Below are 17608 nucleotides of genomic sequence, written 5' to 3' on the forward strand. Positions count from 1 at the left end.
TCAGGCCGGGTACCAGAAAGCAACTGTTGTCAAAGGTCCCTGGACCACTGATTAGAGCCGATGGAGACTTGGAGAAAGGGTTCGAAAGGTTATTCGCTGAGGTTAATATGGTTCAGGCTGAGGAAGGGTCCAGTAAGGCAGATGTGCAATTGGTGGGACCACGTGCAAAAGTCAACAACTAGGAGGCTACTCCTCTTCCTATCCGGAGGGAGTCTTGGTAGTGGGTTTTGATTTTATTTTAGTTTTCTGGATTATTCCAGGGTCTGTAATTCAGATATTATGTTCCGTCCAGTTAGATGTATTAAAACCTTGTTATCTTTATATTCAATGAAATGCAATTGTTCCTTTTCCTTCATTTCTTCTAATTTAATTTTTGTTTTGTTTTCCTCTTTTGTACAGTTCTTTTTATGCTGATATCAATGACATGACATGTGTGAGGAATATTCGGCCTAGTTTTAAAAGCCAATCTAACTCTAAAATAATAATACAAGAAATTGAGTGTGATGACGAGTTGGAATTTGAGGATGATGAGGCTTATGAAGAAATTAGTAAGGAACTAAGTCATTTTGAGGAAAAGCCCAAACCTAATTGGAATGACATAGAAACAATTAATCTCGGGGACCAAGAAAATGTCCATGAAACTAAAATAAGTGTCCATCTGGAACCTCAACTCAGGGAGGAGATAATTAAAGCACTGTTCGAATACAAAGACGTTTTTGCATGGTCCTATGACGACATGCCGGGTCTGAGCACTGATTTAGTGGTTCACAAATTGCCCACTGACCCGGCATTCCCTCCTGTCAAATAGAAGCTGAGAAAGTTCAAAACGGATATGAGTGTAAAGATCAAAGAAAAGGTCACCAAGCAGTTCGATGCGAAAGTTATTCGGGTCACGCGGTATCCCACCTGGTTAGCCAATGTTGTGCCTGTGCCAAAGAAGGATGGCAAGACCAGGGTGTGCGTTGATTATTGGATCTCAACAAAGCAAGTCTGAAGGATGATTTTCCCCTGCCAAACATCCATATATTGATTGACAATTGTGCCAAACATGAGATTGGTTCTTTTGTGGATTGTTACGCGGGTTATCATCAGACTTTGATGGACGAGGAAGATGCAGAAAAGACGGCATTCATCACGCCGTGGGGAACGTACTGCTATCGGGTCATGCCATTCGGTTTGAAAAATGCTGGGGCAACCTACATGAGGGCAATTACAACAATATTCCATGATATGATACACCAGGAAATCGAGGTGTACGTGGATGATGTAATCGTGAAGTCTAGAAAGCAGTCTGACCATGTCAGGGATCTGAAGAAGTTCTTTCGAAGGCTTCGCAGGTATAATATCAAGCTTAACCATGCAAAGTGTGCTTTTGGGGTGCTGTCTAGAAAGTTGTTGGGGTTCGTAGACAGCCGCTGGGGTATCGAACTGGATCCATCGAAAGTCAAGGTCATCCAGGAATTGCCACCTCCAAGGAACAAGACCGAGGTGATGAGTTTGTTGGGGAGATTGAATTATATCAGCAGGTTCATCGCTCAGCTCACGACAACTTGTGAGCCTATCTTCAAACTGTTAAAGAAAGACGATGCGGTCAAGTGGACGGATGAATGTGAGGAGGCGTTTGATAAGATAAAGGGGTATTTGTCAAACCCACACGTGTTGGTCCCGCCAGAACTAGGGCGACCTTTGATTCTATATTTGACGGTTTTGGACAGTTCATTCGGTTGTGTATTGGGTCAACATGATATCACTGGCAGGAAGGAGAAGGACATCTATTACCTCAGCAAGAAGTTCACATCCTATGAGGTTAAGTACACTCATCTTGAGAGGACATGTTGCGCCCTAACTTGGGTGGCACAGAAGCTGAAACACTATTTGTCATCTTATACTACTTACCTCATATCTCGCTTGGATCCATTGAAGTATATCTTTCAGAAACCTATGCCCACAGGGAGGCTTGCAAAGTGGCAGATCCTGCTCACAGAGTTTGATATTGTCTACGTGACTCGGACTGCAATGAAAGCACAGGCCTTGGCAGACCATTTGGCCGAGAATTCGGTTGATGAAGATTACGAACCTTTGAAAACTTATTTCCCTGACGAAGAGGTAATGAATGTTGATGACTTGGAACAAGTTGAGAAGCCGGGATGGAAACTTTTCTTTGATGGGGCTGCAAACATGAAGGGTGTGGGAATAGGAGCGGTACTTATTTCTGAAACAGGGCAACACTACCCTGTTACAGCTCAGCTTTGTTTTTACTGTACCAACAACATGGTTGAGTACGAGGTGTGAATTCTGGGTTTGAGGTTATCTGTGGATATGGGTGTCCAGGAAGTCTTGGTCTTGGGCGACTCGGACCTCCTAGTGCACCAAATTCAGGGAGAATGGGAAACACGGGATTTGAAACTCATACTGTACAGACAATGTTTGCATGACCTTTGCCAACGGTTTCAGTCGATAGAATTCAAGCATATCCCGAGGATCCATAATGAAGTTGCAGACGCTTTGGCTACTTTGGCGTCGATGCTACATCATCCAGATAAGGCTCATGTGGACCCTTTGCCAATTCAGGTCCGTGATCAACATGCTTACTATAATGTGGTGGAAGAAGAACTTGAAGGGGAGCCATGGTTCCATGATATCAAAGAATACATCAGGATGGGGGTGTACCTGGTACAGGCCACAGGTGATCAGAAAAGAACAATTCGACGGTTGGCAAGTGGGTTTTTCTTCAGCGGAGGGGTATTGTATAAAAAAACTCCAGATTTGGGATTGCTAAGATGCATAGATGCAAGACAGGCCACAGCTATCATGACCGAGGTGCATTCCGGAGTTTGTGGACCGCATATGAGTGGGTACGTTCTGGCAAAGAAGATTCTCCGAGCAGGTTATTACTGGCTCACTATGGAGCGGGATTGCATTAGTTTTGTGTGTAAATGTCATCAGTGGCAAGTGCACGGAGATTTGATTCATTCTCCACCATCTGAATTACATACAATGTCTGCACCATGGCCTTTTGTTTCTTGGGGCATGGATGTCATTGGGCCAATCGAGCCGGCAGCATCGAACGGACACAGGTTTATCCTGGTAGCCATTGACTATTTCACTAAGTGGGTTGAAGCAAAAACGTTCAAATCTGTGACCAAGAAAGCAGTGGTCGACTTTGTGCATTCAAATATCATCTGTCGGTTTGGGATTCCTAAGGTGATTATCATGGACAATGGCACTCATCTCAACAGTCATCTGATGATGGAGACATGTCAGCAGTTTAAGATTATACATCGCAATTCCACCCCATATCGCCCTAAGGCGAATGGAGCAGTCGAGGCAGCCAACAAGAATATAAAGAAGATACTTCGAAAAATGGTGGAAGGTTCTAGGCAGTGGCATGAAAAGTTGTCGTTTGCATTGCTGGATTATCGCACTACTGTCCGCACTTCAGTAGGGGCTACTCCTTATTTTTTGGTGTATGGCACGGAGGCAGTGATACCCGCAGAAATTGAAATCTCATCCCTTCGAATTGTTGCTGAGGCAGAAATTGATGACGTTGAATGGGTCAAAATCCGCTTGGAGCAATTAAGTCTGATTGATGAAAAGAGATTGGCAGAAGTATGTCACGACCAATTGTACCAACAGAGAATGGCGAGGGCATATAACAAGAAGGTACGTCCACGGAAGTTCGAAGTGGGTCAGTTAGTGTTAAAACGTATTTTGCCTCATCGGGCTGAAGCAAAAGGAAAGTTCGCCCCAAACTAGCAGGGGCCATTTGTTGTATCTAGAGTGTTGTCCAACGACACGTTGTATTTGACAGATATAGAAGGCAAATGTGTAGAAATGGCTATCAATTTCGACGTAGTTAAAAGATACTATGTATGATTTCTTTGTTTGATTGTACTTGTTTGTATTTGGCATATTTTAAAGATTGAAATGACGAAGGCGTTTTGTTCTGCTATCTAGATACTTTATCCCTTGTCACCCCTTTGAGCCTTATTTATTTTCTTTCATACCCCTCTTTCGGGATCAACGGCACAATTCAGAAACGCAAGTGCGGAGAGTAAGTAAGTGAAAAGAAAAGAAAGAATGAACAAGAAAGGAAAAGGAGAAGAAAAATGAAAAGAGAGAAGAAAGAAAGAAAAGAAAGAAAGGAGAAAAGCAAAAAGAGAAAAAAAGAGAAAAAGAAAAAGAAGAAAAGAAGAATAACAGAAGAAAAAAGAGAGAGAGAAAGAAAAGAAAGGAAGAAAAGAAAGATCACAACAACAAAGTAATTTCTATGACATGAACTACGTTCGACCTGATTCTTTTTAAGGATACGTAGGCATCCTCACGGTTTGGTCCCATCAAAATAAAATCCAAAAGTCCCCAAACAAGAAACTGGGGTAGAAGCTGTGGTTGTTGTCAGAAATCCGATTCCGAAAGTTGTAAATTTGAACCCATTTGAATTGTTTCGAGCCTTTGATATCCTTTCTTCTTAACCCTATCCAAAAGCCCACATTACGGTCCAAAGAAAGACCTTCTGATCAGTCTTTGAGAAACGCCAGGTCAAGCAGGCAAAGGTAATTCATGTTAGGGGCAACACTCTGGTTCAAGCAGAAAAATAAAAATGAGAGAGTTTTATTGGTGAAAACCTTGAAAGGCACCGTAAGGCAATGGAAGTTGAGAGAAATAAAAATGAGAGAGTCTTATTGGTGAAAACCTTCACGGGCACCGTAAGGCGACGGGAGTTGAGAGAAATAAAATGAGAGAGTCTTATTGGTGAAAACCTTCACAGGCACCGTAAGGCGACGGGAGTTGAGAGAAATAAAATGAGAGAGTCTTATTGGTAAAAACCTTCACAGGCACCGTAAGATGACGGGAGTTGAGAGAAATTAAAACGAGAGAGTCTTATTGGTGAAAACCCTCCCGGGCACCTTGAGGCGACAGTGATTTGAAAAGTCAACAAGTGAGAAAGGTCTGTTGGTGGGAAAACTGTTTCAAGGCACCGCAGGACGAACAAGGCCGAGGTTTGGGTAAAGTAGTCAGGTCATGGGAATTCTGGGGCAACAAAGTACGGCAACTGAAAGTTGATTGGTTGGACAGATTGGGCCGACTAATCTGAAATGCATGTCATGATCATTGGTACCAGCTGTTCCACCCAGATAAGTTTCTTTTCTTTCTCCTTTGGTAGCAGTCATCTGGTTTTGGATTCTTCTTATCCTTAACCCGCAAAGTCATTGCATTTCATTTTCTTTTGGGTATTTATCTAAAGATGTTTCAATGTCAGTCTTGTTCAAATTGAGTGAAAAGGATTTCAAATCTAACTACAAACTTCCAAAATTGCAAAGCACGGAGTGGTCAAAGCATACTAAGGATAACACGGTGAAAGAAGGGAATATAAGGAATCACCGGAAGCTTCATCGGTGGAATGATTTGGTAATGTCATGGGAGACACAAAAGTTCAGATAAAGGTGTCAGAGGTAAGATAACAGCGGGGGTATAGAACACTCGGCGCGTCAAAGTTATGGGGTTTGAAAGTCAGTCAGAAAGTCAAAGCGGTTTAGGGCCAGTTCGGAGAAGCCAGTCAGAACAAACATTGCAGCAGAAAGATCTTCAGCAAGAATGTCATCAGCTAACCACCACTTTAAACTGACAAAATTTTCTTTGATTGAAACAGGGGCAGAAAATTCGTTGGATTCGGAGAAACTCTCCGTGGAGAAAGGTAGTCACCAAACAGGTTTGTTTTGATTTTCAGGACCCTCCTGGAAAATGGGACCTAGTTTAAAGATCAGAAATAGCATAATCTAGCATAAATGCATCTCAAAAGAATATAAGTTGGCTTAGAAGTTTGCATGTTCGAGATAGGATTCAATTAGGAGTTTCCAGGACCCTCCTGAATAATGGGACTTAGCTGTAAAATTTCGATTAGATAGCAACATCTAACGTAAAATTTTGCTGTAGGGTAGTATAATTCAGCCATAAAACTGTCACTCTTAAGATAAAACTCGACTTTTGATTTTTAGGACCCTCTTGGATAGTGGGGAGTAGTTTAAAGACCCTCTTAGATAACAAGATCTAGCAGAAGTCACACCTTTAGAAGATATAACTTAGATTTAAAACTGTCGTTTAATTAAGAGTTGTCAGGACCTCCCTGGATAATGGGACCTAGCTTTCAAATTCTTAGTAATATTTGGTAATATGATTTAGTTTTACACTCACATCTGTGCCCAGCCACCAAACTGGGGCAGAAAAAAATTCTTTGTTTTGTCTATGTTGAAGTCAGGAGCCCGCTTGGAGAGCAGGGAATACATTTCAAGTTGAAGTCAAGAGCCCGCCTGGAGAACAGGGAATACTTTCAAGCGCAGCAGTCAGGAGCCCGCCTGGAGAACAAGGGAGTATCATTTAAGTTTAGCTTTCAAATTCTTTGCTTTGTTTATTTTGAAGTCAGGAGCCCGCCTGGAGAGCAGGGAATACATTTCAAATTAAAGTCAGGAGTCCGCCTGAAGAGCAGGGAATACTTTCAAATGCAGCAGTCAGGAACCCGCCTGGAGAACAAGGGAGTACCATTTAAGTTTAGCTTTCAGATTCTTTGCTTTGTTGAAGTCAGGAGCCCGCTTGAAGAGCAGGGAATACATTTCAAGTCAGCAGTCAGGAGCCCGCCTAAAGAGCAGGGAATACGTTTCAAGTGAGCAATCAGGAGTCCACCTGGAGAACAAGGGAGTAAAACTCAAGTTTTAGCTTTCAAATACTTATTGATATTTGGTAATGTGGTTCGTTTTATACTTACATATGTGCCCAGATACCCAAACTGGGGCAGAAAATTTTTCTTTGTTTTTATCTATTTTGTTGAAGTCAGGAGCCCGCCTGGAGAGCAGGGAATACATTTCAAGTTAGCAGTCAGGAGCCCGCCTGGAGAGTAGGGAATACATTTCAAGTTAGCAGTCAGGCCCGCCTGGAGAGCACATGAATACATTCAAGTTTAGCAATCAAGAGCCCGCCTGGAGAGCACGAGAATACAGTTCGAGTACAACAATCAGGCGTCCACCTGAAGAAAAGGAAAAGTATCTCAGATTGCAATTCAAGTTAGCAACAAAAGAAGCTCGCGGCAATAATTCGAGTCAGCAGTCCGAGGTGATCAACAGAAGTTAGTCACAATAAAGAAAAAAGAGAAAGGCAAGAAGTTAATCCAAATGCAGAAGTTTATGAAAGATATGGGTTGCTCAAGACATGGCCGAGGTCACAAGCACTACATGTCCGGTCTTGATCCGAAAATCTAAAGAAGAACGATCTAGAACCTGCAACTAGCAAGCGTCATGGTTCAAATCCAAAGTCTGCATGAAGAACCATTCAAGACTCAAGATCAAGCTTCAGAAGACTTATAGATAGGAATATTGTAACTCGTAGTTGACAGGTTTAGTTAGTCTGTTTCATCTTATTTTGATGTAATAACATAAACCGCAGATCGGAACCTCGACGGAACGGCACCTCGACCGGATCTCCACCTCGGCATACTCTGTCATCTCACTCATCTCTGAACTACACGTGGCCTGATTCCTTTATAGCCAAGGATATGTAGGCAGCTCAGATATTAGGGCTCGGTCACACTCCCATCTCTCTTAGTTTTAGTCCCTTCAAATAAGGGTCGGGTCAAAAAAAAACTGTCTAGTCATTCTTTGTCTGAATACTCTTCGTGTTTTCAGTCAAAGAGGGGCAGCTATAGACATGTGATTTTTGACCCTCCCCAATATTTTTATATTTTAGCGTAAAATATTTAATTTAGGCCTAATATAGCCATTTCAACTCATTTTTACTCTTTTACTTTATTTTATTACAAGAAAAATGAAAATTACAAAAAATATTTTAGTATGTATCTTTAAAAAAAATACAAAAATAGAACCATATTTTCATCTTTATATAATTTTGAAAATAAAAAAATATATATAATAGTTTCATGTTAGCTTTTCATGGGGTAGTATTTTTATCTTACTTTAAAATGAGTCGATTAAGGTGTTGGATCATAATTTTAAGAGTTTTAGAACCCAATTCTTGGCCTAATTCGGATTAGTCCATTAAGCCTAAGGACCCTTCTAGACTCTTCTTTGGAACAAAAACAAATAAATAAGACCCAAAGGACTTAACACAAAAGACCTAGGGACTAATGGGCAAAATATACAAAAATACACCTAAACCTAGACTCTACCTATAAATTAATGCTTAAAAAATCAAAAAGTGAAAAAAAGAGACGCCTGAAAATCAGAGACTGAGCGCAGCCTTCAATCGAGACCCCCCCCCCTCCCCCAGCATTCCATCTTCCTCAACACACCCCTTCCCCATCGGTTCTGTTCTGTTCTTCAACCAAACGACCCTTTTCCTTTTGACCCCTGAATTTCCGCCTTCAAACCACCCAACGACCAGACTCAAAACCAACAGCCCTTAAGATCTTATTCATCAACAACCAAACCAAAAATCCCTCACCCCAAACCCGCTATTCACCCCTGAAACCAGCCTGACCATCACGCACACACCTATACAATAGAGAAATAGAAACGGACAGAAATACGGACAAAAGACGAAAAAAATCAGAAATATAGATTTCCACTCTTGTATTTGTTTGTCACTTTTCGATTCTGTTTCTTGGTATTCAAGGATGAATTTCAGTTAAAAATGGCTTTGGAGCTGAATTCGACTTGAGGTCGTCACTGTTCGTCGAGTATCAGAATTGCGGGGATGTTCAAGTTCAGGGTTGTTTTTCGTTCAAAGTTGTTGCCGGTTTCCGATTGAGGTTTTGTTTCCGGTAATATCGGGTTTTCTGAAATACAGAGGTTGGTTCTTCCCCTCTCTCAGTTTTAGTTTATATTGCTCCTCTATTATGGTTGAATGAAAGACTTGTATGGATCCTTGCTTGCTTGTGGTATCTTAAGGACAAAGTTTTGTGTTCAATTGAAGTTGCTTTATTTGATTTACTGCACCCCAGTATTGTTCCATTATTACAAAAATTAATTTTCATCTATGCTTGTGTTGATGTAAGTGTTTATATATATTTGAGATAGAAAGAAGGTTGGATAGTCACGATGGTGTGGCGTCGAAGTTTTACGAATTGGTTTCCGTTTCTTTACGTTCATAATTCTACTGTCGTTTGGTTTCATTTCAAATTCCTTCTAGTTAATTATTGATCTTGTTTTGTTCGTGCTCGTTTACTACACCCACGAATTTGATCTCAAGTTTGAACATCGATTTAATGTCATGTCAGTAAAAGAATTGAATTTGGGTTTTTCGTTAATAATGAAGAGGAATTGGTGCTCAAGAAAGATTCTGTTAATTTTGTGTTGCTTCTCTTTTAATTATTCAGGTCGTTAGGAGCATACTTAGGAAATTATGAACATCCGTAGTTTTGTTTTCAGTTGAGTGTAATCTTTTGAAATAATTTGAGGCGCGCCATGCCAAATAAAACCTCAATTGCATGACTCTCATTTAATTAATCTTGTATTGATCCTTAGAATTCGAGGCGTGCCATTTAGCAAATTTCCATGGCCCTCGCAAAGTTGCTAACGCGTAGTTGCTTTAGGTGCGTCATTTAATAATATTACCTTCCTAAATTCAGGTGCGCATTTATGTGACCCAAATCCAAATCTCAACAATGTTGAAATATGTCAAAGACTGCGGGTGCATTTATGTGACGTGGTTCAAGATGTGTTTTAACAGCGTTGCAATATTCCTAAAAATGACTAAAAGCGGTTAAAGTTTTTAAAAATGCACATATGTTTAAAAGTGTTTAAAATCAGATAAATGGGCTCAATATAACAGTTAAGCGACCGTGCTAGAACCACGAAACTCGGGAATGCCTAACACATTCTCCCGGGTCAACAGAATTCCTTACCCGGATTTCTGTGTTCGCAGACTGTAATACAGAGTCAATCTTTTTCTCGATTCGGGATTTTGAACCAGTAACTTGGGACACCATAAATTATCCCAAGTGGAGACTCTGAAACTTTTAACAATAAATCCCGTTTCGATTGTCCTTTAATTGGAAAAACTCCCTTACACACCCTCCCTCCGGGGGTGTAGGTAAAAAGGAGGTGTGACAGCGCCTATTGTGAAACTAGGCTAGATGACATAAATCCCAAATTAAACTAGTATTTCATAAAACACATTTTTATGTTATTAATTTATAATATCTCATGACATGGGTCTAAATAACAGGTGCGGAAAAATAACACAAGCCCGATGTCGGGGTGTCACAAGTCACGAGCAACTACAAGGTCTGTCTAACTACAATAAAGGCTATCATAAATCGGAAATAAAGATACTAAGAACAGTCTAAGGAAGATAAGAGGGAGAAGTGCAAGGCTGCGAACGTCATGCAGCTACCTTGCCGACTCTGAAAGGCCTACTGAATGAATAATCAGTACTCGGTATCAAGACCCACAACTCCTGGATCTGCACACAAGGTGCAGGGAGTAATGTGAGTACGCCAACTCAGTATGTAATAAATGTAAATAAAATCTGAGCAGTAAGAAATCAGATAATTCCACGTCATAGCACTACAGCAAGCATGGTATGGTTCCAAAATAGTGTAGAAATCAATTATCTCATAAAAGCTCAATTTCAGTAAAAATATTTTGAAAAATGTCTTTCTACAGTTTCAACTAAGAATTAATGAAGTTTAGAGTAAAAAGAAAATCATAATCAGCCCCTCGAGGAAAACATGTATCATAAACCGCCCCTCGGGCATAATATCAATAGAACCAGCCTCTCGGGCTACCTCACAATCTCTCATAATCAGCTCCTCGGGCATAACATGTATCAGAATCAGCCTCTCGGGTAACAACATATCACTCACTTTGGGTACCCGCGCTCACTAGAGGTGTATAGACTCCGGAGGGGCTCCTACAGCCCAAGCGCTATCACATGCCATCTTGTGGCATAATAAATCAGGACCTCGGCCTCTTATATATCACAAAGAGTACAACATGCTGAGGCGCGCATCCCGATCCCCTGATATCCTAGTAACACAGGCCCTCGGTCTTACTCAGTCAGAAACCTCTCAAGCTACTCGGCCAACAGTAAAAAATGGTGCTTAGCTCGAAAATTTCATTTATGCATCAAATTAGAGTAAATAAGACTGAGTTATGAAATGAGTAAAATATGGCATGACTGAGTACAGTTATTAAATCAAAACAATAAGGAATATTAGTAAAGAAAGCCCCTAAGGATCTAAACAGTTGGCACGAGGCCCAAATATGGCATTCAGCCCAAAACATAGTAATACTTTCTAACATATGATAGTATCAAGTAGTTTCAGCCAAATATACAACTTAATAGTTGCTACGGGACGGACCAAGTCATAATCCCCAATGGTGCACGCCCATCACGCTCGTCATCTAGCGTGTGTGTCACCTCAAAATAGTACAATGATGCCTTTGCCTCTCGACTCGACCTCCAAATGCTCCAAATCTAACCAAAATCAGTATCACATCATAAATACGCGTTAAAGGAACAAAGCCCAAGCGAAAATAATCAAATTAACTCAAAAATCCCAAAATTAGCCAAACCCGACCCCCGGGCCCATATTTTGGAATCTGATACAAATTACAACACTAGAATCCTTATCCCCTCACGAATCTATACATATCAAAATCACCAAATCGGACCTTCAAATGACCCTCAAATTCTCAATCAAAGCTCTCCAAAATTGAAGCCCTAACCTTCAATTTCACCCCAAATTCCCCAGTAGTTTCATGATTAAGTAGTATATAATTCATCACAAACACCAAATACAAAGTCCAAGCAACTTACCTCACTGAAACCCCTCAATTCCTCCTTGAATTCACGGCTTGGAGCTCCAAAATCGCACAAAAATGGTGAAAGAATGGCTGAAAATCGCAAATGGGACTTTTTATACATTCTGCCCAGCACTTTCGCACCTCTGACCCATTTCACGCACCTATGAGCCACTTTTGCGGTCAAAATAACCGCATTTGCGGTTTTAACTTAAGTCACCAGCTTCCGCACCTGCGCCCCAGGCCTCACACCTTCGGGCTCGCAGGTGCAGTCAATCTATTCGCTCATGTGACAAACTCTGCATCTGTGGTTGCTTCCCGCTTCTGCGATCATCGCACTTGTTGTCCCCACTCCGCAGGTGCGGAAACAACAGAAGCAGTAAAATCTGCAGCAACAATTCAAGATCAAACCTTCCGTCAACCACCCAAATCCATACCGAGGCCCTCGAGACCTCAACCAAACATGCCATCAAGTCACATATCACCATTCAAACTTATTCCAACCTTCGGAACACTCAGAACAACATCAAAACATCAAATCACCATCAGATTCAAGCCTAAGGATTCCAACACTTCCGAATTCCGCAAACAATGTAAAAACCTACCAAACCTCGTCCAAATGACCTTAAATTTAGCACACGCATCACAAATAACACAACGGACCTACTCCAATTTCCGAAATTCCAATCCAACCCCGATATCAAGATTTTCACTACCGACCGGAAAATGCCAAATTTTCAATTTCGCAAATTCAAGCCTAAATCTACCACGGACCTCCAAAATACATTCCGAACACGCTCCTAAGTCCCAAATCACACGAAGCTATTCAAACCATAAAAACCCAATTTCGAGATCATTTACCCACAAGTCAACTTCCGGTTGACTTTACCAACTAAATAACCAACTTAAGAGACTAACGCGTTGTTTGGATGGTTGTTTTTGATTGTATTATATTGTATTGTTACCCCAGATACAATGTTTGTTTTGATTGTTAATATAAAACTTATTGTATCGTATTGTTAAATTCATTGTTCCGGAACAATGAAAAATCTCATTTTATGAAACAACAAAATCGGTGTGGTGGGATTGTTCCGTATTTTCCTTTCCAATTATGCCCACACTTATTATTCTATATTTTAATTTTACCTTTTACCCTATTATTTATATTATATTCACCAAACTAATAAATACTTTGTCTCCATCTTCTTTCTGCCGTGCAACTAGTCAACGACGTATCGTCTCTTTCCAACAAAAATTTTACAGGTTAGTTTTCATCTCTTTTCTTCCAGTTGTTATCAAACTTCCTCTACCTAGCGAAACCCAATTCAATTATTCATTCACTTTTGTGTTATTCTTGTGCTCTATTGCTTGCTATTAAGTTGTAAGTTTCTTTGGCCAATTCAATTGCTTTTTCTTTCAGCGGTTTTTGTTATGGAGTTCATGGCATGGGATTTGGGATCAATTTTGTAAATAAGTTATTCCACTTCATGTGGATTTTCAGTTGGGAATTATTTAGTTTCTTTGAGATATGGAACAATATCATCTTTTTCTTTATTTTTTCCTCATTTTAAGATTTTCATGGAGTTACTTTTCTATCTGTTGAATTGTGTGGATTGAGTTCATCTAAAGATTTACCTATACTAAAAAAAAGAGAATTAATTACAACAACAAAGGAGATCTATAGGAATTAGTAATGGTTTCTCCAGTGAGAAGGTTGCAATCAAGAAGATAAACAATGCCTTTGATAATTATGTTGACTCCCTGAGAACTTTGCATGAAATAAAGCTCTTTCGCCATCTTAGGCACGAAAATGTAATTTCTTTGAAAGATCTTATGATGCCAATCCACAGGACAAGTTTCAACGATGTTTATTTGATTTATGAGTTAATGGATACAAATTTACATCAGATCATCAAATCCCTTCAAACACTCACAAACAACCATTGCCAGTATTTCCTATTCTAGTTGCTTCGAGGTGTGAAGTATCTCCATTCTGCAAATATTCTTCATCTGACTTGAAGCCTGGGAACCTACTTACCAATGCTAACTGTGATTTAAAAATTTGTGACTTTGGTCTTGGACATACAAGCAATGGCAAGGGCCAGTTCATGACTAAGTATGTTGTTACGCGCTGGTATAGGGCACCATAGCTCCTGCTTTGCTGTGACAACTATGGAACTTCCATTGATGTATGGTCTATTGGTTGCATTTTTGCTGAACTCCTTGTAAGGAAACCGGTCTATCCAGGTAAGTAGTGCCTTAACCAACTTAAATTGATCATCAACATCCTTGGCATCCAAATGGGATTTGATGGTCCAAGATGTGATCCCCCAACACAGGTTCTATCAACCTAGACATAGATGAGGATTTAGGGGAACAGACGATAAGGGAAATGATGTGAAAGGAAATACTACATTACCATCCCAAAGCAGCCACAACAAATGTGGAAGTAGTTCTGTGAGCTTCAGCTTGTCACTTTCAAGACACGGACCATGAAACGTTGTTGTTTAGATTATATTAGAGCTCTTTGTAATTTTATACTATCAAATATTTTCTGTCTTTTAATAATGTTAGAAGTATATTGCATCAACATCCTTGAACTAAAAAAAGTAATGGTTTCTCATTTGGATGTGAAAACAAAATGGAGAATGTTATTCACATGAATACCTATTTTAGTATGTTCTTATAGTTGTTTTTTTCTATATGTATATCTTGTTTAAAATAATTGAGGAGTATTTTAGTAAATTTCGCAGTACAGTACAGTACAGTCAAACCAAATAATAAAGATGTTATTTAACAACATCAAATGATACAGTCTATCCAAACGTTGTATCCATCAAAACGATACAATACATACAATATAATACGTTATAAAACGATGGAGAACAATGATCTAAACATAGTGTAAGTGTCTTATTCCACCATAAGGCCACTCCGAACAAAACACACCAATATGATATGATATAATACAGCTGAACAACACACAAGGAAGCAGAAATGAGGGAAACGGAGCGGTAACTCATGAAACGACCGGCCGGGTCGTTACACGTAGCATATTATATTACTGCGACAGATATATGCATAGGGGCGGATGCACGCTTCCTCAAGCGGTATCATGCGACACCACTTCGTCGGAAAATTTTACTAAATATATGTATTAATACTGTACGGAAACGGATAAGTAAGAAAAAATGACACCACTTGACATAAAATGTGCCTTGGTGTATTGGTTTTGTGCTTGATTTTGCTCTAAGAGGTCAAAGGTTCAAACCTCAACTAACACATTTTTAGAATTGAACTCAAAATCTTTTTTAACTTAAGACTCAGCAAAACCAATAAACTAATGTTATTTCTTCTCTAAAAGTATGATAATCAAAGTAACATTCCAGTTCTTCTATAAATTTCGACATCGCTTATAAAAATCCCTGCATACACTCTTGTATATGCACCCTATCTACTCCGCTCTTTCTTCTAATGTACTTTCAAGTTCTCGTATTAATCCAGTTTCAAGAGCACTAGTTAAACTAAAAGATAAACTTGATGATATTTAGAGGTGTTCGATTGATAACTGAAAATTCTTTGCAATAAAATATTCGATACGACAACAGCATAACCCTAAAGAGAAGCTATTGAATACTAGCAACAAAACAAAAACTTTTTTCGAAGAACTTAGTAGAAATAATCAAATGGAGATTCTAGTTGAAATACCAAAAATAATATAGCACATAAATTAGCATTCATCTTTCATACTAAACAAGCAATTCAAGTGAGAAAGTTTTTTCTTGATTTCTCGTGTTCTAAAATGTGTCATAACCTCACAACTCAAACCTTCGAATTTTAACCCCTTGATACTCAAAATTTCATTGATATGGTTAATATTTTTAGTAAAGACAGTTTTTTAACAATATCTCCTTATTTGAAAATTTAATTTTGCATATATACTATTATATGTAAAAATTTCATTGTGAGTCATGGACATTACCATATTTGTATTAGCTGAGTGAATGAAACATTAAAAAGTTTCTAAGTTAAATTACATTAGTCGTGAAAAAAATCATGTTTTTTCAATAAATAGTATTTATTATAAAACAATAAAAGAAGAAGAAGAGTATTGCAGAGAAAAGTAGAGATGGAATTCTTATTGATTTTAGGATAAATTACAATGGAATAGAACCCCTCTATTTATAGGGAAAGAGTGACTTAGCCACTAAGTAAAATCCCTAAAATCTCTCAAAAATATAGACATTCACCTTAAATAAAATTCTATTTATAACACTCCCCCTTGAATGTATATTCAACAGATAATGTGTCTCGTTAAAACCTTAACTAAAATAAAACCCAGTGTGAAAAAAATTCTGGAGAAGAAAAAAAAGTACACATATCTAACAATATGCCTTTTGGTTGCCTCGTTAAAAACCTTGTAAGGAAAACCTAGTGGGACAAAACTTTGTAAGGAAAAAAAGAGTACAACGCATATTAATTCTCCCTGATGATAGCATTAATTCGCATCCTTGAACCTTCACATTCCAATCATGTGCATCATCTTCAAAAGATCATTGGTAGAGACTTGATAAACAAATCAGTCATATTAACTTGAATGAATATGTCGCACCTTGAAATCATCATTCTTGAGAGATATATAAGGTCTTTATAAAATGTTGTGGGATGGCCTTTTCAATATCTCCATAGATGTAAAAATTCCCGCTATCACATTACCATGCTTATAGTTATAGCAAGATACATATGTGCACAAATTACACTTATCATATGGTACTTCAGGATCAAGAATTGTATATGCTTCAAGCGATTAAAATCCTTCAAGGATTGTCATATAAGTTAAGTCATATAATAGATTTTAATTAGATGCATATCAAGTTTTCATGTCATGCTAGACAAATAAGATATCGAAAACTGATTGCACATATCATTGACTTTATACTTTCAAGTCTTTGAACTACATGTTCAAAACTACATGTCTTTCCTATGAAACCAATTCTATTTGAATTGTGTCTCTTCCATTAGGCCAATATTTTTGTGTCTGTATTCGACAGACTTGAGGTCCTCATCTATACTTAGCGCTATCGTAGATGTCGTCGACGAACATTTTATATCAGTTTCAATATTTTTTTCATAAAGACATAACATAGAGATATCTTCATTCATATTTTCAGGTACCTAAATCTCTCCTGAGATTTTATGAAGTGTTATGTCATGGGATCTTCTAGATCACTTGCCTCCTTATTATGATCATTTGCTCATCTTCTTTATTAAGAAGTTTTATTTGAAACTGATTTGTCTATACGCTTTAAGTGTACCATAGACTTTGTCCTTCTAGGACTTAATATGAGCATTTGTAATGAGAATATAGTTACTTTCTTTAGGTCAGCAACTGCATCCGACATGCTTTGCAATATATTGCAAATAAATTATCTTTTTTATGAATTTCAAGTTCATATTATCTATTCGAGGATCTAAATGTACAAATGATAATTCATTTTATGTAACTTTTTTTCAACTGTTTATCATATCCCCCCCCCTCATGTTAGAAAAACTAACTTACTTTCTGAACTTTGAAAACCCATATTTATGTGTTATGGTGTTAATCAAAATATGCAACGTACAACAATAATAATAAGATGGAATAATTTGGTCCCTGACCCCGAACCACTTGTGAGGGGAGAATGTAATATACTTTCGTATATAACATATATCAAACTGATATATAGATAACTTTGTTCTCAAAGCAATAATTTCGCTATTAAGTGGAGGCACTCAATAAATCATTTTGCTAAACCAGTTATGATGTAAACCTACTTATCAAGATGAACTGTCTTGAATAGAAAATTTGAAAATTA

General features: G+C 38.6%; 1 pseudogene; it reads left to right on the forward strand.

The window, feature by feature from the left end:
* Positions 1 to 2319: 2319 nt before the first annotated feature.
* Positions 2320 to 14107, forward strand: LOC138889947 (mitogen-activated protein kinase homolog NTF3-like; annotated as a pseudogene).
* The last annotated feature ends 3501 nt before the right edge of the window (positions 14108 to 17608 follow it).

The sequence above is a fragment of the Nicotiana sylvestris genome, chromosome 4 (assembly GCF_000393655.2).
Source record: "Nicotiana sylvestris chromosome 4, ASM39365v2, whole genome shotgun sequence".
NCBI classification, from domain to species: Eukaryota; Viridiplantae; Streptophyta; class Magnoliopsida; order Solanales; family Solanaceae; genus Nicotiana; species Nicotiana sylvestris.